The sequence below is a fragment of the Cavia porcellus genome, unplaced genomic scaffold (genome assembly GCF_034190915.1).
Source record: "Cavia porcellus strain 051 isolate PalLab524CR breed Dunkin Hartley unplaced genomic scaffold, mCavPor4.1 scaffold_7, whole genome shotgun sequence".
Taxonomy (NCBI): domain Eukaryota; kingdom Metazoa; phylum Chordata; class Mammalia; order Rodentia; family Caviidae; genus Cavia; species Cavia porcellus.
This window is the reverse complement of record NW_026947490.1, coordinates 66762938-66779993: the sequence shown is the minus strand read 5'-3', so window position 1 is coordinate 66779993 and position 17056 is coordinate 66762938. Positions and strand designations below refer to the sequence as shown.

The following is a 17056-nucleotide window of genomic DNA, read 5'->3' as shown; positions in this document are numbered from 1 at the left end:
AAAGAGAAGCCCAAGTCCTGATGGATACACAGTTGAGTTCTACAAAAACTTTAAAGATCTAATGACATTACTCCTCAAACTCTTTGATGAAATAGAAAAGAAAGCATACTCAAAAACTCATTCCTGGAAGCAAGCATTACCATAATACCAAAACCAGAGAATAATTCAATCAAAAAAGAGAACCATAGGCCAATTTCCCTGAAGAACATAGAGGCAAAAATTCTCAATAAGATACGGGCAAACAGAATTCAGGAAGTCACCAGGAAGGATTATGCATCATAAACAAGTAGGATTCATTACAGGTATGCAGGGTTAGTTCAACATATGCAAACCAATGAATGCAATACACTTTATCAATAGGACAAAAATCACACGATCATCTTGAAAGATGCAGAAAAAGTTTTGACAAATCTAATATGCATGAGAAAAAAGAAACCCTATTGAAAATTTGAATAGTCTTTATCTCAACCTGACAAAAGTCATGTATGTCACAAACCAACAGCCAGCATCACACTAAATGGTCAAAAACTGAAAGCTTTCACTCTAACATGAGGAACAATACAAAGATTTCCACTATCACCATTCCTATTTAACATAGTTCTGGAAACATTACTCAAAGCAATTAAACAAGAGAAAGGAAAGAAATAAAAGGAATAAGATAGGAAAAGAAGTTAAATTATTATTATTTACAGATGATATGATACTCTACATAGAAGACCCTAGAAATTCTACAAAAGAACATCTAGATTTAATAGCCAAATTAAATGATATAGTTGGATACTAGGTCAACACTCAAAAATCAATAACATTCCTGTACATAAACAGCAAACTCACTGAGAGAGAAATTAGGAAAACCATATCGTTCACAATAGCACTTTAAAAAACTGAATTACATAGGACAAGAAGATAGAAGAATATATCAGAAAATGGAAAGATATCCCTTGCTCATGGATAGAAAGAGCCAACATAGTGAATGTGGCCATGCTCCCAAAACTGTTATACAGATTTAATGCAATCTTAATCAAAATATCATTAGCAAGCCTCACAGAACTAGAGAAAACATTCTTAAAATTCATTTGGAACCAGAAGAGACCTACTACAGAAAAAGCAACCCTGGGCAGCAAAGATAAGACAGAGAGTATCACAATCCCTGAGTTGAAATTATACTACAAAGCTACTGTGATAAAATCATCATGATGCTAGCAAAAAACAAAAACAAAAACAAAAAACCAAAACCAACAAAACAAAACAGAAAAATAGACCTGAGTACTAGTAAAACAGATTAAAAGATGGAGCTACAACTCCAAACACATTCAGCCACCTTATCTTTGACAAAGGGGCTAAACATTGTCACTGGGAGAAAGATAGCTTCTTTAATAAATAATGATGGAAAAACTGAAAACTACAACTAGACCCATGTCTATCACCACGCACTAAACTAAAATAAAAATGGATCAAAATCTAAATATTAACACGGAAATCTAAATCTACTGGAAGAGAAAGCAGGTAGAAATCTGGAAGAAATAGGTGTAGGTAGAGAGTTCATGAGCAAAACCCAGATTGCATGGCAAATTCTTCAAAGAATCAACAAATGGGATCACATATTATTTAAAAAGCAAAAGAAATCACCAACAGAGTGAAAAGACAACCCACAGAGTGGGAAAACATTTTAGCCAATTGTCCCTCAGACAAAGGACCTATGTCTAGAGCATATAAAGATTTGAAAAGAATTAGGCTTTTCAAATTCAAAGCCCCATTCCAAAAATGGGCACCTGAGATCAATAAGCACTTCTCAGATGAAGAAATACAAATGGTAAATAAATATATGAAAAAATTCAGCTGGGGATTTAGCTCAGCGGCATAAGCGCCTGCCTTGCAAGCAGGCAGTCGTGAGTTCGATCCCCGGTACCGACAAAAAGGAAAAAGACAAAAAAATAAAAATGAAAAAAATTTAGACCAAAAAAAAAAAAAAAAAAGAAAAGAAAAAAAACTAAACTTGGGGCTGGAGGTTTAGCTCAGCGGCATAAGCGCCTGCCTTGGAAGCAGACAGTCGTGAGTTCGATCCCCAGTACCGATAAAAAGGAAAAAGACAAAAAAAGAAAAGAAAAAAAAAAAAAAGAAAAAGTTCAACATCACTGATCATCTGAGAGAGCCAAATTAAAATGCTGAAATTTCTTCTCACCCCAGAAAGAATGGCTATCATCAGGAAATCAACGAAAAACAAATTCTGGAGGGACTGTGGGGAAGATGGAACCCTTCTCCACTGCTGTTGGGAGTCCAGACTGATGCAGCCACTATGGAAATCAATGTGGAGATCCTTCAAAAAACTAGCATTAGAGGTCTCATTTAACTTGGGTATTCTCTTTTTTATCATCCCAGAAGAATTAAAAATATACCACAGCCATATATTTGCACCCATGTTTTAACAGCACAATTAGTAATAGGTAGATCTAGGAAACAACCCAAATCCCCATGAACCAAGGAAAAAATAAACAATTTATGGAATTTTCACACAGTGGAGTACTCCTCGTCCATAAAAAAGGATAAGCTTGAGAATTTTATAGGTAAATGGATGCAACTAGAGACCATACTCACAAGTGAAATAAATCAGATTCACATGTGTACTTGTCATATGGTCTCCCTAGTTTAAGAAACTGAGAGTAAGTAACGTCCAAAATGCACAATAGCTATGTGAAGGGGGAAGAAATTTTTCAAAAGGAAAGAGGAACCATGATGGGATAAAGGAGAAAGGAAATAGAAGAAAGGAAAACAAAGTACAAAATAGTTTATGCAGTGGCTGATATGTTGTGTCAGCTCGAGAAGTTTAAGAGACTCAAGAGGACCAAGGTCTCTACAATGTAATACCCTCATCTGGTGCAAGAAGAGGGCACAGAGATGGTGTGAGTGCTGCACCCACCCCTGCGGGTGGCTTGCTTACAGTATAAGGGGGGAAAAGAGGCTTGCTCTCCCCAACCTTTTGCTCTCGCTGTGTTTGCTGTCTTCTGCTGCCTTGAAGTGTTGCCCCTGTGCCACGCCACCCTGCCCCAAACCCAACTAATTAGACTGAAACCTCCATACACTGTGAGCTAAATATCATCTTTCCTTGCTTAATTTTGGGCGTTGGGTATTTTGTCTCAGCCATGAGAGAAAAATAACCAAGAAATTATACATCTAGTCTCTCAGTTCACTGAACAGAAAGATTTGAGTTAACATCATTTGGAGAATTTTTTATGTCCATATCTTGTACTCTACTTAAGAAAACTATACTCAATATAATTCACTATGATTATTTTCCTTTTATTTGTTATGAAATTTTGTTTTACTTTTTTTGCACAAAAAAAATCAATATATGAAAATTTCAGTTGTTTCACCTGCTTGTCAATACCTGATAATTTCAGTTTTTAACTTTACCTAGTACAGCTTCTATTTTGTTGAAGTATCACATTTGGGTGGAATCATACAATATTTGACATTTTATTTCTGGCCTATAAGAATTTTCTGAACATGTCTTAACATATCTTTCTTAACATGTCTTCAGAGTTCATTTGTAGCAAGCATCAGAATTTCATTCCTTTTCAAAGTTGAATAATGTTCTATTGCACGTATTTAATACAATGGTTTATTTATTCACCTGTTTGTGACATATGCATTGTTTCAATATTTTCTTCATTATAAATATTTAGTAATTGAGTTCTATCATTATGGATTATTTCTGGATGTTCATACGTGGTATGATAAGGGCATGATACTCACCATATTAATTCACTGGTGAGTTTGTAGCTAAATGTACTGGCAGGCGAAGCGTGGTTGGAGAAATTGGGCCAGTGGGGACCCGGCCGGAAAGGGTCTACCTCCTCCCTCTTCCCTGCCCTTTTTCTCTGCTTCCTGCCTGTCCTATCTTTCTCCCTTCCTCTTCTCTCCCTTCTTCTCTGTGTTGTAGTCAACCAACTATGGACTGAAACATTTGCAAACTGTGAGCCGCAGTCAAGTCTTTCTTCCTTACAGTTACAGGTGTTGAATATTGTGTCTCAGCAGTAAGAAAGTTACTAAGACAATCACTGAGAATAAAATACCTGGGAAAAATTTTTAAGAGGAAGCATGGTGGGGGAAGACAACAAGAAGTCACCAGAATCAAGCCCTCTCTGCAAATCGGTGCCATGCATGGGCCACTGTGGGGAGAGCCAGATGCCAGCCTTTTTCCATGAGTCAGCGCCATTCACAGACTGTGGAGGAAGAGGACAAGAAGTCACCAAGGAGCAAGCCTTCCCTGCGAATCAGCGCCATCCATGGACACCTGTAGGGAGAGCTAGCTGCCAGCCCCTTTTGGCGTGTGGGCTGGAACAAAAGGCGAGCGAACTTTCCCTGACGTACACATACCACAAGTGACCAGCTAATATGGAGAAACACAGGCTGTGATGATAGCTATTGAGGTAAAATACAATTTAATACTTGTGGTGTTTAGTGTTTCACTGACTTTGCAGGTCTAAAGCTGGTAGTCTGGTAATCTATTCAGAAGACAACAATATGCAATGTAGCATCTATGGGGATCTCCTTCTGAGGGTGATGGCCATTGTGAATTCCCTACCATCTTGTTTTGAGGTCCTGTATCATTTCCATTGTTTTGTTGGGTTGGATTTTATTCTGTTTTGTTTTATTTTATTATATCCAATGGCATGGGCAGCTATTTCAAAGATAACAAGATATATTATGGTAGCAATTTTGGATTTACTATTATCTTGTTTTGAAGTCCCTTATTGCATTCATTGTTTTATTTTTATTGGCTTTATTCTGTTCTGTTTGATTTTCACTATGTCTATTTTGCAGCCATTTTGAAGACAGCAAGAGGTATTTTGGTAACCACTGTTGATTTCCTATTGTTTTGAAGTTCTGTGTCACATTGGTTTGTTTTGATTGGCTTTATTCTGTTTTATTTGGCTTGATTTTTCTCTTTAAAATAAAAATAAAAAGTATAAAAATAAAAAACTATGAAAACAGCTATGCACAGGAAACAATCTACAGCAAAACATAGAAAACAAAAGATGAATTATATTACTTATAATAAATATTAAAGACATAAACTACTATATATAATGAAATCTATAAATTAAAAGATCTGTTAGTAACTTTGACATGCTAACAATATTGCATTAAAATACTTTAAAAGCTTTTAATATAAGAAGATACTTAAAGAAGCACAGGTACATAGTAGGAAGTTGTATCACTGACCATACAGTCCTTGAAAGGTCAGAGACATAATAAGCTGGGTATGGCACCATACCTATAATCTCAGCATTCAGGAGGCTGAGGCAGAAGGATTGCTGTGAGTTCAAGGCAGCCTGAACAACACAGAAAGACCCTGTCTCACAAGACAAAGCAATTATATAAAAACGATAAAAAGATAATTTAAGTAACAAAGTGTGATTGATTTAAGTGCTATATAAAGTCTAGATTGGATAAATAATAACACCTTTGCTAGTATAAATTCCTATTATATGTCATCAATGTAAAAAAATATTTTAAATTCCTAGCTTTTTTTTGGACAGGAGATCACTATGTATGTACTTCAAGCTGGACTTTAAATCAATATATAGTCCAGGCTAGATTCATATTCATGATGATTCTCCTTCGTCATACTTAAAAGTTCTTTTTTTTTTTTACATCAGACAGATGGGTAAATCTTTTCATGATTTACTTATAACTTCTATGATTACAAGTGTGTGCCACCACACCTGAAATTGCTAAAAAAATAAAAATAAAAAACACATCTTCACCAAAATAATAAAACTAGAAATTCATATACAGATCAAAATAACACACACACACACACACACACACACACAAGCATATAAGAATCAAAAGCCTCAACCAACTATAAATTTTAAATACAGACTACTGGGCACACAGAAAATAAAATATTTCAATAATAATGGGACAAATCTGAAGTGTTACTAAGCATTAATTTAAAAAACTTAACTGAGGATTGGCCCTGTGGTAGGCACATGTGTGTGCACATCTATGCACACACACACACACACACACACACACACACACACACATTTTCAGTACATAGTCTCACTAGCCAGGCTGACCTTGAACTCTCTATGTAGCTCAGACTGATGTTGAACTGGGAATCCTCCTGCCTTAGCTTCCTGAGTGCTGGGATTATAAGTGTGTGCCACCATGCTCAGCTCAAAATAAAAAATTTTAAATTAGTTGGGGATTCATGCAACTCAGTCATAGTGTCCCTTGGAGTTATAGTTTGTGTCTAGATGACCCCACAGAGCCTCAAGTAGTCATAGGAGCAGGTTTCTAGAATCTGTGATTTATTCGTGGTCTAATTCTGGGATTTTGCTTGTGAGTGCTACACCCATTCTAGAGTACGTAGCCTATATACAGTGTGAGACAGACGGTCTTCTCTCCACGCTCCTCCCGTTTTGCTCCTGCTGATTTTGCTGTTTTCTGCTGCCATGAGCTGTTGCCCTCTGCCACATGCCACTCTGCCTTGGAGCCAACTGAGTATGGATTGAAATCTCCACAACCTGAGAGCTAAATAGAACTTGCTTTCATTTAAAAAGTAAATAAAAAAAGGCAGCTTGTTTTTTATTTTCTTTTTTAAGTCATTTATATTTTGATAGAAATTACTATGGCTCTGTGAATCACTTTGACTGGTATTGACTTTCTAACAATATTAAGTCTTCCATTGCTATAGGCCTGAGATGGGAAGCTTGATTGGCCACTAATCCTATCTTGGTAACTTCTGCCTCGGTTTTGATTGACTCACAAGACAGTGTGCCTCTTGTCATTTGAGGATTGAAATCTTCAGCTATGCTTTTAGCACCACCAACTCCTGAAAGGAATGGAGCAGCCCCGCCTTCATTTTCCCAGTGAACAAATGCATACATGCACAGAAGAAATTCTGCTTGTCCATTTTCCAATGTCTCTCAGAGTCACAGATGACCTATTTATTTGTTTTTTATTTTTGTTCTTATAGTGGTAGTTTTATAGTCTTATGGTAAGGTTTTCCCCATGATTTTTTTTATATGAAACTTCATAGAGTTTCAATGTTCTGTATTTTTAATAAAATCATTATTGGGAGTGTCTTGATTACTTTCTCATAGTTAAGACAAAAATCTTTGACATCTAGAATTTAAAGGAGGAGACGTTTCTTTTGGCTTATGTTTTCAGTCCATAGTTGGCCAGCTCCAATGAAGAGCATGACAGAATGGCCCACTGGTGAAAATCCTCATCATGGTGGGCCAGGAAGCAAAAGAGGAGAAAGGAACCATGGAGGAAGCTATGCCCTTCCAAGTCATGCCCCTAGAGACCTGCCTCCCACCATCCCCACCCTTTTATAACAAGTTAGCTATTAATGCATCAGTAGCTTAATCTGCTGATGAGTATAACATCTCCAGCATCCAATCATCTTCCAAAAGCCTCACCTCTGAATACATGAGGGTTTTGTGAGCAGTCTAGATTTAAACCATAGCAGAGAGTTAAGTTTGGGTGTAGGTGTGTTTAATGTCAGGTTTAAACTTGTCAAAAGAATAACAGAGAAGGTCAATCAGAAGTCTTGTCGAATGACTGAGAAACATCTTCCTGTGATGAGACATGACCTCCTTCCAGAGTGCAGTTTCCACTTGTTGTGCCATTGCCCTCCGTCTAATACCCCCTCTGTGTGTATACTACGTCCTCTAATAGACTGTGATCTTCCCGAATGCTCCTGAGTCACTTTGACCATGAAATTCAACGAAATTTAATTTAGTGAAATTTTATTCTTCAAGGGAGTTAAGTAATTCAAAATTCAAAATTTGCAAAAGGACACACAATGAAAACAGTGAAAAGTTGTCCTTTGCCCTGTCTAATGCTAGCCAGGTTGTATCCAATATCTTGCCACTTGTATCCAATTTTACAAGTTTCTTATCTTCCCAGACATCCTTTATGCTTATGTAAGGCATTTGCAGATAATTTTTTTCTACTTATTTCTTCTCTCTTCCATTTGCCATTGTATCTTGGTAATTATTCTCTATCAGATATTGTTTTCTTATCAATTTTTATAGCTGTGTAAATTTCCATTGACTGGATAAATTATAATTTATTTAACCAGTTTCTTCTTGTTAGACATTATTTCCAATTTTTTGCATTTACAAGTAATGCTACAAATAATGTCTTCTATAATTTTTCTTACATATTCACGTATCTGTAGAATAAATTCCTAGAAATAGATTTTCTAGTCAAAGGGTTGGTGCATTTGTAATTTCGAGAGTTCTTCCAAACTTGCTATCATAACAATGTGCGTGAGTGCCTGTTTTCTTACATGCTCATCAGGGTGTATAATCAGTTTTTTTTCTATAGCTAATATAAATTTAAAAATGGTGTCAGAATTTTACTTTGCATATACTTTTTATGAGCAAATGGTATAAAGTTTTAGAGTCATTTGAATTTTCTACTCAGTGGCGGAACCTTTAAAAGGTAGAGCCTAATGGGAGGAAGTGAGGTCACTAGGGTGGAAGTGATCTTAAAGGAGCCATTGGCAACTGGGCCCTTTCCTCTCTTTCTTTGTTTCTTTGCTGCCATGCTGCCCACCACAATACATTGGCCAACGTGAAACAAAAGCCTTAGAGCCAAAAGACCATAGACTGAAACTTCTGAAGATATAAAGCAAAATAAACCTTTCCTCCTTATAAGTTTATTATCTCAGGTATTTTGTTGCAGTAGTAGAAATCTGACTAATGCATGATGAAGTTCTTCTTTCCCATTTTCTTTTTGACTGTGCTCTTATGGTTTCACTATGTTGAAATCTCCAACTTTTATATGGTAAAATGTATTTCTTTTCTGACTTAAAAAAGCCTTCTTTATTTCAAGATTATTTAAAAATCATTTAATTCATTCTAATACTTTGTTATTTAGAAGGAGTTAATGGGATCCAAAAGCAAAACAGTTAATGTAGGAGTGAAGGGGAAGAAACACCTGAGAGGGACAGGTGGAAATTACCTTAATCTCTAATTGTTTTGCCTTGAACTCTTGCATTGTTTACACAATTTTGTTAGGTTTGACTTTGTTCTGTCTTGTTAGAATTTATGCTATCACATGGTAGGGGTGGCTATTTTGAATATAATGGGATATTATGATAATCATGGTTTCTTATTACCTTGATTTTTAAGTCTTATAATGCTTTCATTCATTTGTTTGATTGGTTCTATTCTTTTTTGTTTGATTTTATTGTGTGTGATGGTATGAACAGCTACTTTGAAGAAAATAAGACATTATGGCAGCCATTGCTGATTTCCTATCATCTTATGTGGAAGTCCTATCATGCTTTTTTTCTTCCATTTGATTGGTTCTATCCTGTTGTGTTTTATTTGATTTTATTATGTGTGATGGTATAGACCACTTTTTTGAGGAAAATGGGATATTATATAGGCATTGTTCATTTCCTGTTATTTGATTTTGAAGTCCTGGAATGCTTTCATTCTTTTAAATGGTTTTATACTGTATTGTTGTATTTGATATTATTGTGTGTGAAGGTATGCTCAAATATTTTGAAGAAACGAGACATTATGGTAGCTTCTGTTGATGTCCTGTTATGTTGCTGTAAAGTACTGTGTTGCTTGCATTGTTCTGTTCTGATTTGCTTTGCTCTGTTCTCTTTTGTTTTATTCTCTTTAACATAAAAAATAAAAAACGAATGCTTTGTTATTTTATCCCTTGCATTTAAGAATTATTTTTTCCCAATAGCTACCCAGTGGTCCCAACACTATTTATTAAATGACCCATCTTTCTCTTATGGATTTAAAATCCTTCATTACATGAAAATATTTCCATTTGTACTGGGATCTATTTCCAATTTTCTATTTTCCTGGATTAGTCTATTTCTGTGTTATAACCTTTATTTTAACATTTTAACTTTATAATATATTTTAGTACCTGAAAGGGTTTATTTCCCTTTCATTACTCTTGTTTGCAGAAACTTTCTAGCTACTTCTTGCTATGAATTTTAGAATCGCCTTGCCATGTTCCCACAAAACCCAATTGATATTGTTATTGGAATTATATTAAGAAAGCAGTTTAGGAAGAGTTAATATCTGTATGCTGTTGCATCTGCTTATTCAAAGGAAGTATACTTCCCAATTTGTTTACATTTTCTTATTCCTTGCTTGGTAGTTTTTAAAGTTTTCTCACATAAACCATGCCTGTTTGTCATTAAGTTTATTCCTAGATCATTTCTCTTTTTTATTGCTACTATTAAAATAAGGTGGGGCTTTTTTGCATTATGCCTTTGAGCCATCTGTTCTTAGTATTCCAATGTTTACAAATAAGTAGACTCACCCCAGATCTCAGCATGGGTGAATAACCCAGTGGAGTTTGACCGCAGGTCTTCTCATTATGCCCACTACACTAACTTAGGCATAGAAGCCACTCACTTTTAAAGTGAGTGTTGGTAGCAGTACCTGTGATTGCTGTAACAGGTTTGTGCCTGAGCTTAAAGGAATTCCAGGACAGGTTCTAATCTACTCAAAGATCTCATGAGGAGAACGGTACAAACCTATCAAGGAGCCAACTAGAATTTACAGGTCCAAGAGGAAAAACAGACTGTGTGCTTCCACGTCCTCTGTTATACCGATTCTCTTTTATGCAAGCAGCTTCAGAACACGAGGGAGGCCTTTCTCCACTTGAACTAGAAGTGGTGTCTTGTGGCCTGGAACTTAACTTTCTAATTGGTGATACTATTATACTCACCCCTTGCTGAATCTTTCCAAGAGACTGAAATAACAGAGCTTGTTTTTATTTTATACAACTTTTAAAAAATACTGCATTCTGCTGTACACCATAGAATATGCAAAAAAGAGTGCTTTGGTAAAGTGGTTTAGTACATTTAATTTTATTTAAAAATGACTGAGACAGCTTTTATTGACTAAGGTCTTGGATTCTTTCAGGAAATCAAGAATGGAAAGACAGGCGATCAGTCAATGCTATCTGGGACCTGCAGAGGGAGCTCAGGGCTTTTTGTTTTTCTAAAACATCTCGGGTCCATCTGTTAATGTGGGAAAGTTTAGGACCATACCATCAACACACCGTGGCTTACCAACTCTGTATTTTTAGAGTCAAGGTCATAGTTCCTTTCTCTATAGCCCTGCCATTTAATGAATTACCACTCTGCGAGAGAGGGTTCAGCACACAGGTAGTCTAGTTCAGTGCACTCCACAGTACTTCTGAAAGTCTCTGAAACATCGTCCTTGGGGAGATCGGCCACAAGAAATCTCCAGGCTTACCGAAAATTCTACATCCTTGAGGTCCACAGGAGGAGCCTTTTTGCCTATATTTTCCATGACAATCTGCCATGTCTTTTTAAATTAGTTTTTTAAAATAGTAAATGCCAGTGTAGGCAATTTTGAAAATGGAAAACACATTCAAGAAAGAAAAAAATATTCCTTATGGTCCCCAACCTAGAACTAACCACTGTTCATGGCTTGCCTTCCAATCTCTTTACAGAGAAAGTGTAAAGTTTAAGACTGTGAATTTCTCATGAAAAATCAAGAGCGTTTTCCCACTGACATCCATGCCAAGACAACTTCCTGAGCTGGACAGGGGTCAGGGAAGGAGTGGCCTGGGATACATAGTAGGTTCTGTACTTGGAATTGAGTTTGGCTGAAAGTGAAAACCTCCTCCCTAGGTACCCTGAGTTTGTGGGTGCCCCGAGGTGCTGAATGACTCTCCCTGAGGCAGCTTGAGGCTCAGTTTCCCAGCCAGCCCTGCCTGCCACTCAAAGGTAAGCTCATGCTTGCTTCAGCGTTTACATGAGGGCAAAACCCAGCTTTGGTCACAGTTCTGAAATCTCCTGTGATGGCAGAAGTCACGTAGCTTCTCATGAAACAAACACTCCCTGGGAAATTACATCGGCGCGTCCCACTCGGTCTGTCCAGCAGCCTTGTTCCTGCTGCTTTTCTCGGAGGAGGTAAAGAGGGTGAATGGAGACTTTGGTGTGGAGTCTTGTTAATGCTTGTAAGGGAAAAATGTGGATTTTTTAAACGTCAAAGCTTCCACTTTCAGGATACTTTTTCACTAGAGAGATAGAAAAGAATGTGGTGCCTGAGTCCTCTGGTGAGACTTTGCATTTCCTGCACAGTTGTGAATCTGATGCTTACTGGTCATCTAATTTTGGGTGAAGGGACCCTTTACACCACTGAAATAAGATGGCAAAATCTGTTTTCCAGTGCCCATTAATTTCTTCATGTGGGAAGAAAAGTAGCAGCAGTCATAATGATTCCTGATCCAGTTAAATAGTGTAGGGAATTTTTATTTGTGGGGTGTAAAGCCACTTCTCTTTGTTATGTGAGAAATATAATATTAATCTTTTAATTAAAAATTCCTTTCACAAATTAAAAGAACTTCATAAATCTCTAAGGATCACAGAGAAAAACTTCTCAGAACATTAGGTTAGACCAGTGTAGGTGTATAAGAATGGGCTGTGTGCTTTTGAAATGAAATAAAAATGAAATATCGAAATAATAAACAAGCAGTAAATTTTTTTTAAAAATCCATAAGTATGGAACATAGGTTGAGGACAAGGGAAAATCATTTACAATTTTTTAATTTGAATTTCCTCAGATTCATTTTATTTCTTGATGACATGCATCCCTGGTTAATTAGATGAAGTCTCTCGGCATGTCAACAAATCAAAAGTGATGGAATTTCATAATAGATCAAAAGCTATTTAAGGGCACATTTTAATTTAAGGAGTACACTGATTGCAAAGTACTATGAGTGCTGTTGACCTATATATTGCTTTTGCAGGAGGTGCTGAGGAGATCCTAGATACGTCAAGGAAAGAAAACACAATGTGATCTCTCTGAAGCATCTCTGCAAGTTTGCAGCCAAAAATGCTGAGTTATTTCCTGAGGGTGCCGCTGAATCAAAGGGCTGTCAGCCTGCTTGAACTGAAGGCTTCGACCCAGGAGAGCTGAAATGAGAAATATTCTCCCAGCAGGAAAGTTCTCTAAACTTCGATGTGCGCGATGTGTCTTCCAATGGGACTCAGAGTTCCCTGATTAAAAAGCAAGTCACTGTGTAGGCAAGCAGTACCTCTGTGCTGGGGACTCGACTTCTGTAATGGGGAAGGATGCTCTGGACTGGAGCCTTAATTAAAGCCTGAGGAACTCAATGAAGACTAAATGAGTTGCAATAAGATAATTACTTGGGCATTCATTACATCCACCACGAGCTTGTGTATGGAGCAGGGAAGTATTATCCGCAGGAGCATAATTTTAAACTCTCACTAGAAGAAGAGATCACAGTTTATGTCACAGGCAACTTTATTATTGTGATCTTTGTTTAATAAATAAACAAAAGCATATAATGAAGAAGCAGATGTTTTTAAGTTGATGCCCTTGAACTCAGGGTTACTTGACCTAAACGCATGGTGTCTGTCACATGGCAGGCAGTCAATAAACATTTGTTGAATGGATTTACGAGTGACCATTGTCTTTCATTATGGATTGTACACCTGGTCCCATTTCCTCAGATGACATAAAGGAAATACCTATGTGACTGTAAATAATTAAGCATCTTCTTGGGTTGGAGCAAGAGAACAAAGACGGGAGCTGACACACGGCAGAGAGCTGCCTAGAGATGCATGTGGAGAGCCTTTGGGCGGAGAAGAAGAACGTGGCTGGCTTGGGTGCTGGGGAAGGGTGATGTCGGTAACAACAGAACCAGGAAGCCGCAGAAACAAAGACGCTTCCTACTGGGCAGGCAGATGATCCTCCCTGCCCATCTAAACAAGTCAGCCACTCCGGGTTTTAGTAAGGTGTAATTGACAGTCAAAATTGTATTTTAATGATGCTTGGCAGTGAGCACGCTCATGCTAACTGATTAAAGCCAGCCAGCCAGTGAACACATCCATTAGCTCTCATGCTTAGCTTTCATGTGTTGTGGGAACATCTCAGGTTTCTAAGAAAATTTCAAGTCTACACTGTTTCCATGTTGGACAGTAGATTTCCTCGTGAACCATGGAAACTGTGTACCCTCTAACATCTCCTTGTCCCCTTCCCCACTGCCTTCCCGCAGCTGACCCTGACACCTGCCCCGACTCACCTGGCAGCGCTGGGTCCATTCCTTTTGAAGTTACATGGTCTCCGTTTGATATTGCGTGAGTGATACGTGTTCCTTTGTAGAAATACGAAAGGTAAAACACAGGAAGGCTTTCCTCCGACCCTAGTAATATATGACGTTCCTCTACTCTTTTTCTTATGCCCAGATATACCTAGATGCAGATACAATTGTTATGCTAGCATGTGTTTTTATAATACAAGAAATTTTGATACGTTGTTCATATTTTTAGTGTTATTAAAACAGAATATCCCCCAGAACATGGTTATTATGGCTGTTTAATCTAACAATTTATGTGTGATGGGTTCTGGGTTCCAAAGCCAATTAGGTTTTTTATTTTATTGCTATCTAATTTTATGCAAATTACTGAATTTGGTTCGCCTAAACTGTCTTCTCTGTAAAAGGAAGAGGATAATAGTATAACCTCACTGGGTGTGGTAGTGCGTACTTGTAATCCCAGCTGGTCCAGAAACTGAGGCAGGAAGATCACAAGTGCTGACCTGGAATGTCTCAAAAAGGTCAGGAATACAGCTCAGGGATATACGAAACCTTATATAGTAATAAAGGAGATTTAATGTTACTCAGAGGGTGTTTAGAACCATGCTGCCTGACACACAGTAAACTCAACAAATATCTCTTATTTGCATTCTTACTAGTAGTAGTAGCTTTAATAATTTAAGAAAGTCTTAAGTTTTAGGTTGTTAGAGATATCAGTTCTTTTATATTATAAATAATTCTTTAAAACATTTCCTAGATGCTTTTGCACACATATCTGATCATTTTCTCAGAGTGTGTACATCTTTTAAAGAATTTTGATTTATTTTGCAAACAGTAGATTTGTATCAATTAATTCTGGTAAGTCAGTGTTTTAAAAAAATGTCAGTGTGCTTCCCTTAGCACTAAGCATTGCCATTTAAAAGCCCTGTGGAAGTTCATTTTATTTGTTTCTTTATTATTACTTCTGGGTCCTGAGCCCATGGCCTTGCACATGCTGGACGACCGCTCGGCCAGTGAGCTCCACAAGGTCCCTCACTGATTTTTAGTTAGTAGTGAGGCTGAGAATTCTTTCCATATTTATTTTCAGTTGCAGTCAATCTTTGGTAGGTTGCCTCCTTTTTCATAAACTGAATTATTGAATTAAGTCTATAACAGATAAATTTAGTCCACTTAAGGATTAATTATTATATTTTTATGTCTGCCATCTTAGTTCATAATTTCTATTTATGGCATGTATTTACATATGGATCTCAATTTCTTTCCTTATTTTGTTCTCTCCTGGGGACTGAACCTGGGTCTTCAGCTTGAGCTACTTTCCAGCCTTTTTCTTTTGTATTCTGAGACAAGGTCACGCTGGCATTAGGTTGACCAAGCTGAGCGGGGATTTGCAATTCTTCCGCCCCATCCTCTCAGAGTGTTAGGGTCACCGGCGTGCTCCACTGTGCCCCACTAAAGGAGTTCTTTTCTGGTTTTATTGCAGCTACATTGGAAGTTTAAATCCTATTTCTATTCTTTTAATGAGGATTTTCTGATCTTCAACTTCGTGCTTAGGTTAATAAAATCTGTGCTCAGTCTCTGTCTTCCTCTTGCGTGACCCACAGGCTCCGGTACGCTTTGCCTTCTGTCCCTTCTCACTACGTTCACTCAAACATGCGATCGTTATCCGGTAATACTTCTTTTTAAATTTCCTATCAGTTTTCATGGAGCTGACGCTGATGCCGGTTTCTCTGAATGCTTATCTCTCACACTGCTTGCCATTGGTTCTGGGGTCATTTTTGTCTCCTCTGAGTTAAGTTGCTTCTTCCTGAGAAAATCCTCTAGATGGTCCACTAGTGATAGTTAATGGGCTAATGCTGGTAATTTGGGGTTTTTGGAAGTAGTGTAATTTTTCTTCAGTTTAAATAATAACATCAATGAATGTGAAAATCTATATTGAAAGCTGTATTTTTTCATACTTAGAAGATACTATTCCACTGTCTTTTGCTTTGCATTGTTGCTGTTAGAGTATATCAACTATTAGTCTAAAGGAGGAGTTCTCGGTTTGGTTTTTGGTCTTCTCTTTGTCTTGTGTCTTGCATTTGTACCACAATAGTGCAGGTACAGACTTTTAAAGTTCATTTTACATAGAGCGTGTTAATGCTTCCTACATCCACATACTCATGTCTTTGATAATTTCTAGAAGGTTTTCAGCCATTCTACGAACCTGGTTCTCCTCAGTTTTGAAATTCTGTTTTCTAAACTTCTCTTAGATGTACTTGATTATTTTAATTCTAATCAAACGCCCTGCACTTCTCTTTGGTGTATTCCACGTTGTGATCTTTGTGTTGCATGTTGTATAATTTCCTTACAGTTCCTTTTCAGTTCACTGATTCTTTAATCAGCTCTGTCTAATCAGGTAAACCCTGGACATTGAGTTTTTAATTTCCATTATACAATAGACTTTTATTTCTAAAGTTTTATGTATTTTTAATTTTTGTCTTATTTCAGTTTGATAATGAATTATTTTCATATGTTTGTTGGATATCTTTTTCTGACATTATTTATGCCAAATATTTTTATTTTATAACTTATGAGATTATCTAATCTTCTACAGTTCTTGGATTTAACACTATCGTTTATCATATTTGCTGGCTGTTAATCATAGTGGACTCTTTCCTCAGCACGTTTAGAGTTTTGATTTTGGACATGTCTTTATAAAAATCTTATGCTATCTTAGCTCAGTGTTCTGGGGGTTTTATTGGCTGGAGCAATTTTCATATTCTTTTCTTAAATTATAGCTTTCTGAACTATGTGGATGGCAGAAATTTTGAACCCAAAGTTGTACTGAAGTGCAGTCATAGTTTCCAGAAGGGATATTTTACATTGAATCCTAGTTCAGGGAGCAACACGTATGCTTTGTTGTCCGGCTTCAAGGATGGTGCATAAGTATTTACCTAATCTGCACCGTGAGTGC

The 17056-nt window shown here is 37.0% G+C and overlaps 1 long non-coding RNA gene across 1 annotated transcript; it reads left to right on the top strand.

Annotated features, from left to right (window-relative positions):
- The first annotated feature begins 11608 nt into the window (after positions 1–11608).
- On the top strand, positions 11609–13462 carry LOC134477013 (uncharacterized). Its single transcript, XR_010048886.1, has 2 exons — positions 11609–11767; positions 12793–13462. It is a non-coding gene; the product is annotated as an uncharacterized LOC134477013 (long non-coding RNA).
- The last annotated feature ends 3594 nt before the right edge of the window (positions 13463–17056 follow it).